The sequence below is a fragment of the Muntiacus reevesi genome, chromosome 22 (genome assembly GCF_963930625.1).
Source record: "Muntiacus reevesi chromosome 22, mMunRee1.1, whole genome shotgun sequence".
Lineage (NCBI taxonomy): Eukaryota > Metazoa > Chordata > Mammalia > Artiodactyla > Cervidae > Muntiacus > Muntiacus reevesi.
The window spans coordinates 23,525,827-23,544,653 of record NC_089270.1 but is presented as its reverse complement, the minus strand read 5'-3'; positions in this window follow the sequence as shown (position 1 = coordinate 23,544,653).

Genomic DNA, 18,827 nt, shown 5'->3' with positions numbered 1-18,827 from the left:
GATGTTGTACCTCAATGATCTTCATGGAGTCTTCAGAAATATGCTTCAGAAACCACTTAGGGCATGCAGAGGGGAACAGATAGGTGGGATCACAACTAGTAAGCCTCTGTTTTACATATAGACCATCTATTTGACTACTGCTGACTTTTCCTTTTTCTGTGAACAATGCTCCTTCCCTTTAGAAGAAACTATTCCTTGTACTACAAACAAATGATTCTAGTGACAGTTGCATGTCAAGAGAGTCCCCCAACTTCCTGACTACGTGCATACATGTTAAGTCACTTCAGTCCTGTCCGCCTCTTTGAGACCCTACGGGCTGTTGCCCTACGGGCTCTTTTGCCCGTGGGATTCTCCAGACAAGAATAGTGGAGTGGGATGCCATGCCCTTCTGGGCATATGACTCAAGGCAAAGCAAGCAGGGTTCTTCCTCAGAATGTTTTCAGGCAGAACTAAGGGAAGAAGGGCGAGTCCCCCATAGTAGTAATCTGAGACAAGAAGGCAGGAAAGAAGAAGGAAGTTTTGAGAGTCGCCAACGGTTACCCTCTGCTTTGTGTAGAATGAATCCATCACACAAAGACGAGAAGTGTGGCGAGTAAGTCCCGGCGGAACATCAGCCTCAGGTGCCAATCAGCCTGGGGATCCAGCTACTCATAGTGCAGTTATATTAACTAGTAAATTCTCTTGTATGTCTGAAGTAACTTGACTTAGACCTCTGCAACCAAACATTCTGACCAATATGTTGTGTTTCTGCATGAAAGGTCTTTCAAAGAAGGTTAAATTTTGCTAAATAAATTCGAAAATTACTGATCTAAACTACAACAGGACAGTCTTATTGGGTGAATCATAGTTTACCAAATGTTGAAGGTCACCTGGTCTTACTTCCTCATTTTCCACATGAGGAAACTAAAGCAAAGTGACTTGCTAAATATCACCCATGCAGTCAGTGGCGAATCAGTTTTAGAAACTGATTTCTAGATACCTAGTTCAGCTACTCTCTTCATTCTTCTACCCTGTCATTTGTTTAATTCTCCCCAGTGATATTTTTAAGAAGTGGTTACATAGAGATACAACTGTAACTTAAAAATATAAATCACAACGATGGCAATTTAAGACACTGCTTAGTGAGAAGATATTCAGTGGCATATAACCATAATAGACCCCTTTTTCCTCTTTGAGACTTCCATATATTTTTTAAAACTGGACTCAAACACACTCTTCTTAGATAGACGTGTCTCCAAGTTTTAACTACCATCTTTATGCTTATAACTCCCAAATCTACATCTCTGATTTAGAGTTCTCACCACACATTCACATCTATATTGTCAATAAATTTGGAAATCACTGAATGAAATGACAATAAGGCATTATTATTAGTTGATTTACAGTCTTTTTTTAAAAAGTGTCCCATTTGTGGAGATGAACTAGAAAACTTCTCCCTCTGGGTGAACGCAATCTGTTAGAACACAGCTCCCACTCACCTCTTAGCCAGATGTTTTTATGCAGTATGCAAACTGAACCACCCTATCACTGAATACTACAATTATCTGTGTAAGTACATATCCATCATTCACTTCCTAGACTGTAAGCTCTGTCTTTATTCCTAGTACATCACAGCATCACCGAGTGTCTGACGCATGATGCTCAGGGAACATTTGTTTAATTCATTAATTAAGAATAGTACTTCTCAAATCATACCATATGTCAATTTACTAGCAATTAGCTGCTAGTAAAAGAAATCAGAAATAACAGTCACAAACAAAATACATTTTATTTTTCTCTCACATAAAAGAAGTCTGCAAATAGTTGATTCAGGACTGATATGGCCCATCCATGGTCAATAGGAACATGTCTCCTTTTCTCTTTGGCTTTGCCATCTTTAGAACATATCTTTCTTTCCTACCTCATAGTCCAAGATGGCTGCCAGGACCATTTCATATCTGCAAAGATACCCTGCCAAGAAATGAGATTCGCCAAGTGGAGCATCTACCCAGTGGAGGAACTTTCTCTAATTCATCTACAAGGATGGATGCTTCTTTCTATCAGAGATACCATGGCCATTGGGATCCCAACTATCTCATTCATTTTCCTGGCAGGGCAAAATTATCCTCAATTTATTTCTGGTGGCAGCACATTTAACTGAAATACTATTTCCCAGCTTCCCAAAAGGAAGCCTAGGTATAGGTGTAGCATAAATATAATCCATCACCTCAGTTGTGATTGAATGGTTGCTGTATCTAAAGAAATAGAGTCAAAGCATTGCATTGAGTTTCATAACTAAAAGTTTTTACTCTAGCAAACTTCTAATTACACTTATCTAAATCAAGGCTAGATACTTTCACCAAAACTTTCATGCTCTGTTTTCAGAAACCAGTAATCTTTCTTTCTCTCTCTGTCCCTTTCTCCCTCTTTTTTTTTTCTCTCTCTCTCACTAAAGGTCAGTAGAGTTTGTTTTTGATATCCTAAACATCATCTATCCTTAAGTCCTAAGTTGTCAGTTAGAAGGGTTCCATTACTCTTTGCAAATCAAACAAACAAAACCTCCTCTTAATAGGGTCATTCTCCTAACACAGATACCATTGAAATTTGAAGACTGTGTGTTTTATATTCATACCCATCTGTATAAGCCACTGGTAGTAAAGACTGTCCACTGCCTTTTGTTCAAAGATCTTCATAACCTCAAACACGCTTCCAAACTTAACCACATTTCTTCTTCATTCACTTTAGGTTCTACCCAAACTTGTTCTCTACATATGCTCTGACTTTCCCACTCTATACCTTTGTTCATACTGTTCTTGGCTTACACTTCTCAACCTTGCATTTGTACATGATCAAAATAATCACATCTTCTAAGCACTAGGTCCAATGCTCCTTCATTCACAAAGCCTTCTGAATCCCACACCATCCTCATCCCCGCCCAGCCAGGTATATACCTTTATCCCCATCTGAACACTCACAGTACTTTGAGAGAAGAGACTCTGGCATGTTAACTTGGTGGAATAGAAATCCTATGGCTTTTAGAGTGCCACCAATCTGGGTACAAATTCTGGCTCTGCCACTTACTCTATGATCCCAGGCAAATTGCTCAACTTCATCTGAAACATAAGAATAATATGTACTTGAAGGGTTGGCATGAAAACAGGTAAAATAATAAATGTTAAGCTTGACAAGAGCAAACAGTGTTTCTTGACTAAATTAGTAAATATAGCGTACAGGCTTGTGCTGACTTGTATTAACACTGTGAATTTTTCAAAGATACTTTCAAGGAGTAGCTACTGTGCTTTCTTCCATGAGATTTTATCCAAGGTTGGGGGGGTGGTGTGGAATCATGAAAACAAAACACACTGACACAACTGGAAGATGAAACCACAAGTAGAAAAATTCAGAGTATGTGTTAAATTCAAGAAATCTCTTCACAAATAATTTCTAGGTAATCATAGCCTGAAAACGTGTGGAAATACACATATCCGTTTGCACTGGAATAGAGGCAAAAGTGATGTGTTCTGCTTCCAATTCTGTCATTAAATAGTTCTGTTACCTTTGGCAGTTTGCCAGGATTTTCATTTCAAAGTTTCTTGTCTATCAAAAATAAGGGAATAAAACAGGATATTACATACCTTAAACAATTTGAAGATGAAGATAACTGAGTAAAAATATTTTGAGAAATAAAAATAACAAAAAATGCTATATATTAACTCTTGTAATTATGTTATTATAATAAGGCAAATAAATGGTTTAAGAAAGTATGTCTCTTTTGGCTCTCTTTCTGCAATGAATTGCTTTATTATCAGATAAAATTACTTGTTTGCTGATAGCACCCACTAAGCCATTCCCTAGAACCAACCTACTCACTTACCTTACTTTTTTTCTTCCTTCCTTTCTTCCTTTAATAGCACAGGATTTACAATTGTCAGATAAATTAATATTTTTACCTGAGCAACCCTTTTCGCGGATGGAAGAAGATTACATGCTAATGCTTGGGTTGACCCACATAACTGCTTTACCAAAAATACCAAATGTCATCGTGTTCTCTTGCTGAAAGCATTGAGAAAGGTTATGCTTTTCTGTTGTTTCTGTTCTTGTTTTTCAGGGTAACATGGAGTTCTGTGTGGCAAGCATGAGCTAGGGCTTGAAAATCTGAGAAAGATTATATGACATCAATCCAGGCTTCACATTGATATATAAATCTGTAGATAAACTTATATAGTCAGTTACTATAAGGATGATCTTTCAGACGAGAAATTTCCATGACATCGCAAATTTCCAAAAAAATACAGATGTCCAAACTTTGAATTTATTTTTGCTTTTATTTGTATTGCCTACTTTTAAATTAAAATATCAGCACATTCAATAGAGAAGTTGAAGTGCCTGAAGAAAAGACAGTATATTTACATTTATCAAGATTTCACTATCTGCCACATTACTCTGAAAGCATGCATGGCACCATAATTTTTTGTTGTAGTGGTTATCCATTTTATTATTTCTTAATCTACTTTTCATTGGAGGATAATTGCTTTGTTGTGTTGTGTTGGTTTCCGTCCTACGACAACATGAATCAGCCGTAAATACTCATATATCCCCTTTCTCTTGAGCCTTCCTCCTACCCCCACACCATCTAGGTCTTCACAGAGCACTGAGTTGAGCTCCCTGTACCATACAACAACTTCCCACTATCTGTTTTACATATGACAGTGTATATATATGTGTATACATATATATCAATGCTGCTCTCTCAATTCATCACCCCCTCTCCTTCTCCTGCTGTGCCCACAAGTCCATTACCCATCTCCGGGTCTCTATCCCTGCCCTGCAAATAGGTTCATCAGCACCATTTTCCTAGATTCCATACATATGCATTAATACCATAATTCTCCTGAAGAATTGTAAGGAAATGACATTTCATGTTCTCTAAACATTCTACCTGAAGCGTGTGTGTGTGTGTGTGTGTGTGCGCGTGCTCATAGTTGTGGGATCATAGTTCCCTGACCAGGAATTGAACCCACACCCTACACAATGAAAGCTCAGAGTTTTAACCACTGGACTGCAGGCGAATTCCCTGAAGCATTTTTATATTTCTTCCAGAAACCAAGTACATATTTCTGAGATTTTTCCCTGTCAACAAAGGACATTTATCATATAGCCTCTAAATCTATGTCCCATATTGTGCTAAAAGAGACTGTTGAACTAGCCTCACTCTTTAGGCTGATGCCCAAGTCAGGCATTCTTTCCCACAGAAATGAAAAATGGCTGGTTGGCTGAGTTACCCAGCGGCACATGAGAAGCAGGGTCAGCAAGAAGGAAACTGGTGGACAGGCAGCAACAGGTGGGACAGAGAGAGGATGGCAGGCCACGTTCCCATGGTGGGAGGCACCAAGGAGGCTCTGCCCAGATGTCCAGCTAAGATTTCGGAGCCAGAAACACAGTCTACTCCATTGACGTGAGAAAAAGAGCAGAGCTGCGTTTTAGACCTGGCAGCCCCTTGTATCTAGTTAATATGACTGAGTTTCTCTGCATCCAGGCACTTTCCAGGCGGCACTAGTGGTAAACAAACTGCCTGCCAATGCAGGAGACATAAGAGATGCTGGTTCGATTCCTGGGTTGGGAAGATTCCCTGGGAGAGGGCATGGCAACCCATTCCAGTATTCTTGCCTGGAGAATCCCATAGACAGAAGAGCCTGGTGGATAGAGTCCACGGGGTCAGAGAGAGTCAGACATGACAAAGTGACTAACTTTCAAAATGTAGACTTCAGTATGACTTTTGCCCTTCAGGATTTATATGTTAATTAAGCCTTAAGTTGGTTTTAGAATCTATTACCTGAGTGTTTCGTTCTGTTTTTATTTTGATGGTAGACTTACCTTCATGATTAAATTTTACTTGGTATGCTATTAAGATCAGTTTTCATAAACCATTTTGTGCAGTAAACTGTGACCCAGAAGCACAATATGCAGCAGGGCAAATGAACCTAGATGTTTAAATTTTGCAACAGATACTCCACTCATTAAATAATCTGCATTCTGAAATTTGAAATTTATACAATCCAAAATAATTCTTTAAATGTCAAACATTCGGGAGTTTTTAAAACTAATACCAACTACTGATACACCTACATAAAACAAATTCAGTGAATTTCCACCAGCTGACCTTTAAAATAATCATCGGTTAAAGGCATTATTCTCTTTTTTGCAGCTGGGATAATCTTGTTATTTATGTTCTCTCTAGAATTATACTGTAGTTTTTAATTTAGGTTGTCTGTATTGGTGGCCTAATCTTCATAAAATAACCAAGAAAGCACAATATTTCTAATGTTTCAAATCACCTAATTTCTTCCTTTCTCCATATATAATATTACATTCCTTCTATATCTGCACTGTGTAGCTTTTCTATAAACAACTTTCAGACTTTAACTATTTCAACTTAATGGATACATCAAACTTGTTTTTTTTTTTTTGACAAATTTTAAAACAGATCAGTCTTTTGATGTGAAGAGAGCTCTGTGTCACCTTTTAGCTCTAAAATGACTCGTGCTCATCACACACTACAGTTTGTGTTCTTTGTTAACCTTCTTGGTTCCTTCTTTCTATTCAGTTCAGTTCAGCCACTCAATCGTGTCCAACTCTTTGTGACCCCATGGACTGCAGCACACCAGGCTTCCCTGTCCGTCACCAACTCCTGGAGCTTGCTCAAACTCACGTCCATTGAGTCGGTGATGCCATCCAACCATCTCATCCTCTGTTGTCCCCTTCTCCTCCCGCCTTCAATCTTTCCCAGCATCAGGGTCTTTTCAAAAGAGTCAGTGTTTCGCATTAGGTGGCCGAAGTATTCTAGTTTCAGCTTCAGCATCAGTCCTTTCAATGACTATTCAAGACTGATCTCCTATAGGATGGAGTAGTTGGATCTCCTTGCGGTCCAAGGGGCTCTCAAGAGTCTTCTTCAACACCACAGTTTGGAAGCATCAATTCTTCCGCACTCAGCTTTCTTTATAGTCCAACTCTCATATCCATACATGACTACTGGAAAAAACATAGCTTTGACTAGACAGACCTTTGCTGGAAAAGTAACGTCTCTGCTTTTTAATATGCTGTCTAGGTTGGTTCTTTTCTTCCAAGGAGCAAGCATCTTTGTATTAACCTGAACTTAAAAGTTCTGATTTCAAATGATATGATTTAAGAGAATCACTATACACAACTCTTTTCTCCATTGCTTGTTATAATGCCTGAAAATTAACCATGGGGAGTCAGTCTTTTGAAAATAAAAGAAAATCTTTTAAAATATATTAAAACACACACCATCTTAAATTAGTGTGGCCCAGCACTTGCTATGCAGAACATTATTTCCATGGAAGTCTCAGGGTATATGAACCGAAGAGATTTTGTAGTCAAATATATACAGGAAATGCTACACACTGTACTTCTCTTGAAAACTCAGAATATTTTTAAGCTTAACAAGAAAATTGAAAAGTCGTACCTACAAAAACATGTTTTACTTCATTTAGCCCAGTGTTTTCTAAGATATACTGACCATAGAACTTTATTTACTTAATATCCATAAATGTCCCCAGGTAGAGCATTGTTGGGGAAATATTACTTAAACCTGTAATGAACAAGCATTTGCTTTAGAATCAAAGAAACAGAAAGCTAGAAATCTTGTGTTATTTATCATGTATCTTCAAGTTTTTCAGATTGCAAAATAAACCTGTAAAAGTTAAAGGACTTGGCTTAAATAATAAAGCCAGGGTTAAAATCCATATTTCATTCCCATCTAATCCCTGGAAACACAAACAATACACTTCTATAATTCACTGCTATAATTTAATTGAAATAAAGCAAAATATTTGATCAAAGTTTTACAGACCTGAGGAGTACATAAGAGACCTCTTCAGCTGGATTACTGTGATCCCATCTTACAGGGAAAGGAATGTGAGTTTTGTCAATTTTGTTTGTTTTGTTTATAAAACTGGGATCAACCCATAGGTAATGCTTTGAATCTACTTTTTCACTTAATCTTATGTTAATATATTTTCATGACATTAAATATAATTCTAGGAAATGGTTCTCAACCTATCAGGCCCAACACTCCTGTTCATAGCAAATATTTTGTAATACCTTCTTCATTATCCTTAGATGAAATATATATAAACAATTTATTTTAAAGAAGGAAATGGCAACCTACTCCAGTATTCTTGCCTAGGAAATTTCATGGGTAGAGGAGCCTGGTGGGCTACAGTCCATGGGGTCATAAGAGTTGAACACAATTTAGTGACTAAACCACCATGACCAAACAGTTTATTTAAAAAAATGCCTTAGCTATAATACATAGGATAATTAAAAGTGAAGCAATTTATAATGAAATAATATATGAAGTGCTGAGGCATGAATTCACTGGAAGGCAGAGTGAACATGTCAGGTTTTGTATATATTTAAGGAACTTTCTTTTTTTTTATTTCTTTTTTATTTAGGTAACAATGGTTTATAACACAATATAAGTTGATGTGTACAACATTGTATTACTACTTCTGTATACACTAAAGTGTACTCACTACTAAAAATTTCATTTCTGTCACTACATAGTTGATCTCTTTGACCCATTGGGCCTCCCCAACATCCCTACCATTTTCTTGAAACCATTACTCTATTCTCCACATCATGTTTGTTTTCGTTTGGTTTAACTTGTTCATTTTTGGTTTTGTTTCTCTGTTATTTTCTACGTAAGAGTGAAATCATGTGGTGTTTATCTTTCTCTTGTAGCTTTAACTCTAATGTCATGACTCAAAAGCAGACTGATACACAGTTGTGTTGATTTGTCATGGGGTGACATAGTCATGAGTCACATGATTTTACCAAGATGGTGAACTATCCTTGGTAAAATTCCAAACAAAACAAAATACATTCTTTCCTTTATTTACATAATAATGGCTTTCCTAGAAAATTTACATTAAAATCATGAAAAAAACCATTTATGTTCATGTATAATGGAGTTGAGCTCTAGATTCAGATCATATACCTCCACGAATGTCTAGAAGGACATTTGAAAATCACATAGGATGCAAGGGCATGCATCCTTTTATGTGTAGAACTTTCCTGAGAATTCTGGAACATCTAGCATCTCCCATCTCTGTCCATTAATCCAGAGTATCATTTTCCACTGCTATTTCTGTGATTACAATGTCCTAAAACTTTCCCTTCAAACTCTCAAAATGCCCCCACCCATGAGCAATTAAGGATTGCTGCTGTAGAATGTATTTTAAAGATTGCTTAGCATTCCATTGAATTAATAGGCACCAGTGATTACCAAATGTTCACTAAGTTCAAGGACACAGTCTCCTTAAATTACTGAATCATCAAAAATAGGAACCACCAACCGGGAGCACACAATGTCCCAGGCATTTTATTTGCATTTGGTTACTTAACCTTTAAGCTGCCATGTAAACGAAAGAGGTATTATTATTTTCCCCCATTTTACGGATGAGAAACCTGAGGCTCAAAGATACCCAGATATAACATTTTGCAGGGAGGCCAGAATCTAAATCCAGGTCTTTTTGATGTTTAAGTTCATGTTCTTAGCCATAACCATATGCTGCCAGATGTAGCTTGTGTTACTTCTTAGAGCAGCCATTCTCTTTCTGCTCAGTTCTTTTCTTACCTTCTGATTCAGCTTCCCTTCATAATTGCCCTTCTTTTTTTGATCTTTCTGGAACAATTCTTTTCTGGAAACATGAGGTTGTTCCCCTATTCCTTCCTCCCCCTGCCTTTTAAAGTGGAGAGCTGTGTTAGATTTGGATCTGCCACAATTGGTTCTAATTAATGTCCCTACCCTCAGGCTGTCTCTGAATAAATGACTCAATATAACTGAGCAAATTCAATTTTTAAAGTAGCTTGAGAATTTTTAACCTGAACTAACACGTCCAGGGAGTATTCAATTACATGTTCATTGCCTCTTTCCTCACCAGCCACTCATTTTTTAAATGACTAGAGGGTTACTTTCACTCCCTGACATTGACATCTAAAATATTATTTCAGTACTTATGAGTGACCTTCTCATTAGTGAAGTACTTTTTCTTTCATTACTGGAGTAGACATAATTTGAGGACAGAGAATGTATGTCACTGTGTCTCTGCTATGTTATATTGTAATGCTTATATGTAATTAATTCGCAATAAATATTTATTGAGTGAAGTCGTGAAGCTAAGTTCGCACAATAATTACAAGCTAAATGTAAACAGATTTACTCACTTCGATCCTTGCTATTCTGTTTTCCATACTTATAAAATGAGCTGAATTCTTAGAACTGTTACAAGGATACAGGAGATATTTGTGTGTTGCTAGAACTATCCGAGAAGGCAATGGCACCCCATTCCAGTAGTCTTGCCTGGAAAATCCCATGGACGGAGGAGCCTGGTAGGCTGCAGTCCATGGGGTCACTAAGAATCGGAGTCGACTGAGCGACTTCACTTTCACTTTTCACTTTCATGCACTGGAGAAGGAAATGGCAACCCTCTCCAGGGTTCTTGTCTGGAGAATCCCAGGGACGGCGGAGCCTGGTGGGCTGCCGTCTATAGGGTCTCACAGAGTCGGAGACAACTGAAGCGACTTAGCAGCAGCAGCAGCAGCAGCAGCAGAACTATACTAGCACTAGGGGAAATTTGAAGAGTAGCTTTTCTTCCTCCTCTATTTTTTTCCCTGCAGTCTCTTTTCCTTCATAGAATGCTTTGAGCCAAAGTGTTCATGTTTTTTTTCTTTTTCTTTCTTCATGACATGCATATGGAATTTGGTGGGATATATGGACATAGTCAAGAAACTTATAGCTTTATATTGTTATTATTTTAAAAGATACAGAGCCCATTTCCCTAATTAGGAGTCAAAGCTGAAACTAGAGCATATCTTACCCACACTACCCAGACTAACTTTCTCACTTATACTGAACTGTATGTATCTCTTGAGAGAATGTTCAGCCTGTTATGTTGTGATGCAGTCTGAAAGACTAGGTTGTTCTTGTTGATACATGCCAAGGAGAGAAGCTAGTCTTCAGACAGGAGAGTCTGACTGAGTGGGTGGGTCCATAATTGATATGAAACGAAGTTTCATCTCCAAAGATTGGGTCAGAATGTTTGGAAATGTATTTTTTGTAATTACTATTAAAGGTGGCTCCCCATACCTTCCATGTGGGAGCCAAAAAGGAACGACACAGATAAGATCTGTTTGCTTTTAATTGTCTTTTTCCCCCCTAGGGTGGTACATGAGCTTTGAAGGCAAGGTATAGCTTCAACTCAGATCTTCCAAATTCATGCTATTATTTAGGTTTATTTACCTTTTGTTATCCACCAATCTTTAATAAACTATTCTAGCTGGATTACAGGAAATGAAGACACGGTCATTTGTCCATGCTTGGACCAAACTGCCTAAAGGAGGATCAATCTTCACTCCATCCCCTACCCTCAGCATGTTTCTCTCAGTGGCAATCAGTTTAGTTTATTCTATTATTTTAAGAAACATTTATTTATTTATTTTGGCTGTGCTGTATCTTGTGGAGGCATGCAGGATCTTTAGTTGGGGCATGTGCGATCTAGCTCCCTCGCCAGGGATTGAACGCAGGCCCCCTGAAATGGGAGCATGGGGTCCTAGCCAGTGGACCACCAGGGACATCCCAATGGCAATCAGTTTGAAGATGCCAATAGCTAGGGAAAGCCAGGGGAAACAGACAGGGCCATGTGATACAAGTGTCACCTGATCATCTGGAAATTGTTCTAATGCTAAACTTGGAAGATCTGGGTTATATTTTGGTAAAGAAAAGCAGAATCCTAACACATGTGATTCATTGTTCTATCCTCAGAGACTTCCTAGTACATGGTGCTCACTAAGAGTGTCTATAATAAATAAGTGAGCCTGTGTATACTTACTGAGCCTTGTCTTGCTATGTCTCTATCACTGTATTCCATAACCAGAATCTAAACTGCAGCACAGGCAACTTTTATTCAGGTTCAACTCAATACCCATGGAGTACCTTCTATGAACAAGAAACTGAACTAGTTGCTCTGGGAGACACAAGCATAATATGAATAAAGCTATGTCATTTATACGTTTTATTTTTTTATTTTTGTCTGTGCATGTGATTGCAGTAGTTGCAGTTCCCGGGTTCTAGAGCACAGGCTCAATAGTTATGGCACATGGACTTAGTTGCTCCACAACATGTAGGATCTTCCCAGGCCAGGGATTGAACCTGCATCTCCTGCACTGGCTGGTGGATTCTCTACCACTAAGCCACCAGGGAAACCCAAAGTATGCATCTTGCTTTAAGAAGCTAAAAATCTAATGATGGAGAGAGACACAGACATGAATAACTGCTGCTTGAACATAAAACCTCAGGGATGTCTCAAGTTCCCCAACGCATTACCTTTCTCTCTTTTTGCGAGCATTTTTCAACTTCTCTTTCCCTTAAGAACACTTGTACTTTTGTGCTTCATCTTCTTTGCCTTTTTTATTCCCTTGACACCATTCTTATGTTCTTTTATATGAACAATTCTTATTGTTCTAATGGCTCATTCCTCTCTTTATTTAAACAAGCTTTGAGCACATCCTTCTTGACTGGAGAAAAGACTTACCTGAAGGCTTTGCTTTATCTTTCAAGTTTAGTTTCTTTCCTTTTTAAAAAATTTTTTTCTGTACTTCAAGTTGGCCATTTGTAACTTTTAGTAGAATAATAGACGTGCATGTGCTATCGTGTATGACTCTTTGAGACCCCATGGACTATAGCCCACCAAGTTCTTCTGTCCACGGGATTTTCCAGGCAAAAATACTGGCATGGGTTGCCATCTCCTTCTCCAGGGGATCTTCCTGACCCAAGGACTGAACCTGCAACTCCTACATTGACAGGCAGATTCTTTATCACTGGGTCACCTGGGAAGCCTTCTCTATATTTTCTCCAGAAGGTATTTAGTAAAAGTTTTGTTAGTAAAGTAAAAAATCTATGCCTAGTATGCTTCTCTCCATCCTTCACCCCTTAACACATAATATATTACAGAAATTGGTTGAAATTCTTAATGGCAAACATATGTGTGCTATCTGTTATAAACAGTATTGCTTCATTAAAATCAGATGAGACAATAAAAATTGTTATCTGACTTGTGCAGCAAAGATAGTAAAATGGATTCAGGGCCAAAAAATGTAATGCCACTGTAAACTTCTCTAGTTTTTTTTCTGATTTTAGTGAAAGAAAATGAGATACTACTTTGCATTTTTAAACAAATATTTTGTCACTACACTTCTGATTTCTTACAGCACCTTAGAAAACTTTTTGATGTACAATCAGCTCATTTGATCTTTACAATAACATTGTTTTGAAAAAATCAGAGTTATGTCACAACTATCATTTTTAGCAGATAAGAAAACTCAGAGATGCCAAATGGCATCTTTAAATTCATAACATCTGCTTTTATGTGGCAGATCCAGATCTCAAATACAGGCATTCCTACCTTTAGAACATGATTCTTCCACCTCTTCATGCTATGCATTATTTCATAAAGCTATTTTTAAAAAAAATTTTTTTTGGGGCATAGCTGATTTGCAATGTTTTGTTAGTTTCAGGTGTCCAGCAAAGTGAATCTGTTATACAAATACTTATATAAACTCTTTTTAGATTGTGTTCTCATATAGGCCATTACAGAGTACTGAGTAGATTTCCTTATTATAGCATGTCCTTATTAGTTATCTATTATTTATATTTAAATGTGATTTTAATTATGTTGAAATTTCTGAATCACAACCTTTATTCTGGAAATGTATTTCACTAGATATGTGTGTAGAAAATTAGTACAGATTATGTGGTTACCAAGTAGGACAAAACATTACATCATTTAGAATCCAGACTTTAGCAATTACTAATGCTGATGGTACTTCTTGAAACATAAGAGCTGGAGAAATTCCATAGATATAAGTAATTGCATTTAATCCAAGGAGAGCTCTCTAATGAGCTACAGTTTGAAGACTGCTTTAGAATGAGGACACTTACCCACTTGTCTAGGTCAATGAATTAACACCAATGCTCAAAAATATTAGAGAGTTAGGGACCTATTATAGTATTAAATGAAAAAACAGTGATTTGACTTTTCATTCAAGTGAAGTTTTGTGGAGTCAGATTTATATCAGTGAAACAACATAGGGCAGCTACAGTTTCTTGAAATTGAATAGAAATTATTTGGGACTTTTTTTAAGGATATAATTGACTTAAAACATTATATGTTTCAGGTGTACAATGTAGTGACTATATATATAACATATATATATATATATATATATATATATATATATATATATATATTGCTAGATGGTCACCATGATAAATCTAGTTAGCATCCATCACCACTCATAGTTACAAATTTTTCTTTTTCTTGTGATGAGAACTTTTAAGATCTCCTCTTTTAGCTACTTTTAAATATACCATAGAGTATTATTGATTATAGTCACTGTGCTATATATTACAAACTCAGGACTGCTTATTTTATAATTAGAAGTTTGTACATTTTGACTACCTTCACCCATTTCACCTCACCCCTACTCCTTACCTCTGGAGACCACCAACATGTTCTCAGTGTCTAAGTTTGGGAGTTTTTAATTTTATTTTTTTTTAGATTCCCCATATAGGTGAGATCATATGATATTTGTCTTTTTCTAACTCATTTTGCTTAACATGTCATCCTAAATGGCTGGATTTCCTTTTTATAGCTAATAGTATTTCATATTATGTATATATATGTGTGTGTGCATGTGCTTGCTCAGTCACGTCCAACTCTTTGCAACCCCATGGACTGCCCACCAAGTTCTTCTGCCCATGGAATTTTCCAGGCAAGAATACTGGAGTGGGTTGCCATTCCCTTCTCCAGGGGATCTTCCCAACCCAGGGATCAAAACTGTGTCTCCTGGGTCTTCTGTACCGGTAGGCAAATTCTTTGCTAACTGCACCACATGAGAAGCAGTTTGATAGCTAGACAGATAGATAATGTGGTTACCAAGTACAACAAAGCATCTCATTATTTAGAATCCAGGCTTTAGCAACTATTAATGCAGATAGTATTTCTTGAAGCATAGGAGCTGGAGAAATATGTATATTCTCATATGTTCCTTATCCATTCATCTATTGATGGACACTTATATTATTTCCACATCCTGACTACTGTAAACAATATGGCAGTGAACATGGGTACAGATATCTTTTTGAGTCTATGTTTTCATTTCCTTGAAATAAATGCTCAGAGTTGTGACTGCTGGATCAATTTTTAATTTTCGGGGGAATCTCCATACTGTTTTCCATAGTGATTGCACAAATTTACATTCCCATCAGTAAAAGATCCGGTTTTCTTTTTCTACACATCCTCACCAACACCTGTCATTTCTTGCCTTTTGACAGTAGCCATTCTAACAAGTATGAGAGTATTTTTGATTTTCATTTCCCTGATGATTAGTGATGCTGAGCACCTTCTCATATACCTGTTGGTCAATCTATATGTCTTCTTTGGAAAAATGTTTGTTAAGATACCATCCCATTTTTAATTGGGGATTGTTTGTTTTTCTACTGAATTGTAGGAGTTCTGGAAATATTTTAGACATTAACCTCTTAAGAGACAGAGTTTTCTGATAGAAGAATTCAATGGAAATGACAAACTAAAAAAATGAAGTAAATATGAAAGACCTTATAATGTATTACCTTCAATAGTCTTCAGAAGTCTTGTATATGTCTAAGTCACATAAGACTAAATCTTTTAAGTGTCATAAGTCTCATGCCCTTGGTTGCTTACCATATTGAAGGACAAACTGGGAATCGGCCAATCAAAAACATGTTTTTAAAAAAACTCTTTTCTTTCCCATGCTTTTCACAGAAGACCAAATTCCAACAAACAAAAAATTTCTTTCCATAAATGAATTTTTAAGGCAGTTGTCTAACAGCCTATTTTTACATCCTGGTGTTTGTGAATTGGATGTTTGTCATTCAAGGAGTACAATAATGTCAAAATCAGGTAAGAAAATTCAGTAAGGTCACTTAAGATGTGGACTAAAATCTTTAACATCTCTCGTTTCTATTATAGTTTTATTCCTGTGATTATACATTTGCAGACAAAGATGTGACATAAAGCAAAGAAAGCATTAGAACAGAAAAGTGTTGGCATCAACTTAATCTATCATATAATTGAGATAGAGCCTGCTCCATAATAGTAAAAACTATAGGTTCTTCATTCATGTACTCCTAGAATTTAGTTCTGGGTTTTGTTCTGGCTGTCAGAAAGTCATTTGATCCAAAACATCTTATGACCAGTTTATATTGGGCATTTAGAATGTTTTACCAAGAAAAACAACTAAATTGTTAATCTTGTGTGTGATGTCTCATGCATTGTTTTGCTTTTCTGCTCTCGATAGTAATTTCTGGAAGTCATAAAGGAATTTTAAACAACAAGCATGGGGTATTTTGTACACTTTGTTTTTGTTTTTGTCTGCACCAGGTCTTAGTTGCAGCTTGCGGGATCTTTAATTGAGGCATGTGGGATTGAGTTCTCTGGCCCTGGATCGAACCAAGGACCCCTGTGTTGAGAGTGTGGAGTCTTAACCACTGGACCACCAGGGAAGTCCCTACCAATCTTAAAATGTTATTCTTTTTCTTTTTTTCCAAATTTTGTTTTGTTTTCTTGCTGCATTAATGTCTCCTATAAGTTTCTTTCCTTGCTGTAGTACCCTAGCCTGGATACAGACCCAGGTCCTGAGGTGACTGCTTAACCAGCCAACCACATAATTTTGGAAGAGTCTTTTCACTTGGCCTTGATGTCTTTTCACTTGGCCTTGATGTCTTCTCAGGGTCTTCCTTCTTAGACACTCTTATTGAAAAAAAGTAATTGAAGGAATAAATATTGGCCTGTTTTTCACATGCATGTTTGGCCAGTATTATGATGGTCTATCAGATCTGAATGAGAGTACAATCTGGGAAAGGAGATGTGTTAAACGCCTCCTTGCTGGAAATATCCAACAAGTGGTCTCATGAAGTTCAAGTCTGGCAATCATCAACGGGATGAGCTAAAGCCCTGTGAAGACAGAAGCCCAGATTTTGATATGTGGTTGTCTTGAAGTTTTTAAGCCTTATTTTGATGGATATCAACAGGACTGGGAAGGGGTTGGAGAAATATCCTCTCCTGCAGCCTACTACTTATACACCAGGCTTCCCTGGTGGCTCAGACAGGGTAAAGAATCTGCCGGCAATGTGGGAAATGTGGGTTCAATATCTGGCTCGGAAAGATCCTCTGGAGAAGGGAATGGCAACCCACTCCATTACTCTTGCCTGGAGAATCCCCATGGACAGAGGAACCTGGCAGGCTACAGTCACTGGGGTCTCAAAGAGTGGAACATGACTGAGTGACTAACACAGCCACACTTATACCCTAGCATGGGAAGGATGTTGAACGCACCACTGATCAGCTGGGAGGGGCACACTGCTTTGGCGATCTTTGGGTAACTTAAGATTCTCCTTGTGTCTTCTCTGGCGACCCAGTGGTAGAGTTCACCTGCCAATGCAGGGGACACATGTTGGATCTCTGATCCAGGAAGATCCCACGTGTTGCGGAGCAACTAAGCCCATGCACCACAACTACTGAGCCCAGGAGTCCTAACTACTGAACCCACATGTCACAACTACCGAAGCCCACTCACCCTAGAGGCCACGCTCTGCAACATGAGAAACCATCCGAATAAGCCCCCGCTGCCCGCAACTAGTGCAAAGCCTGAGCAGCAACGAAGACCCAGCACGTGCGTGCATGCTTAGTCGCTTTGGGTGTCTGACTCTCTGCGACCCTATGGACTATGGCCTGCTAGGCTCCTCTGTCCACGGGATTCTCCAGGCAAGAATACTGGAGTGGGTTGCCATTTCCTTCTCCAAGACCCAGCACAGCCATAAATAAAGAAGTCAATAAAATTATAAAAAAAATAAATATTAAAAAATATTTTTTTGAAAAAAGATTCTCTTTGGCACTCGCCAATTATAGAAGAGGTTTAAGTGTCAAATTTCCTAGTAATTTGAAAATTTATACTTTCTTGGATCGTCTACTATAGTGCGTGGAAAAAAATGTCTAGATGAATAAACTTGTTAATAGTGGCTATTCTTAGGGAGAGAAATTACTGCAGGGACACTTCCAGTTTTAATTTACATGCTTTCAAATTACTATATTACTTTTGTTATAAAAAATAAAGAACTATAATGTACTCTATTAATAACTCAAAACTGAAAAAAAGGCTTGTCATCCAGACATTTCAACCAATGGATATGATTCTCAGGGTGAAAAAAAATCTCTACTTTCTAAAGTAGATTTAACCAAGATGGCTTGTATTTATGGGCTCTTCTAAAAAAATTATTTTTATCACTTTTCTCCCTTCACAAATGTTTCATTATTTGACTGTACTCAGAGATTTTTGTGTGCCTAAAGTTTTTAAGGAACAGAATATATTGTGGTACATAATAGATGCTCAATAAATGTTTGTTGAGTGAAGACATTAACGGTACTCTATTTTGAAATCAGAATAACTTTAAAAATAGAAGGATACAAGTTTGGGCCCTGAAACATTTTTTCCTGGGAATCTAAAAGATTTTACAATAATCTCTAAACATTGTCTTTAAAAAATTCCCTACTTATTTTTAGGGAATTGTTTATATAATCAAAACCCCGATTTAACAAATAAGTTATATATAATACTAAAAAAATTTTTAATTGTAGTATAGTTGATTTCCACTGTTGTGTTAACTTCTGCTGTATAGCAAAGTGATTCAGTTATACACATATTGGATTGACCAAAAAGTTCATTTCGTT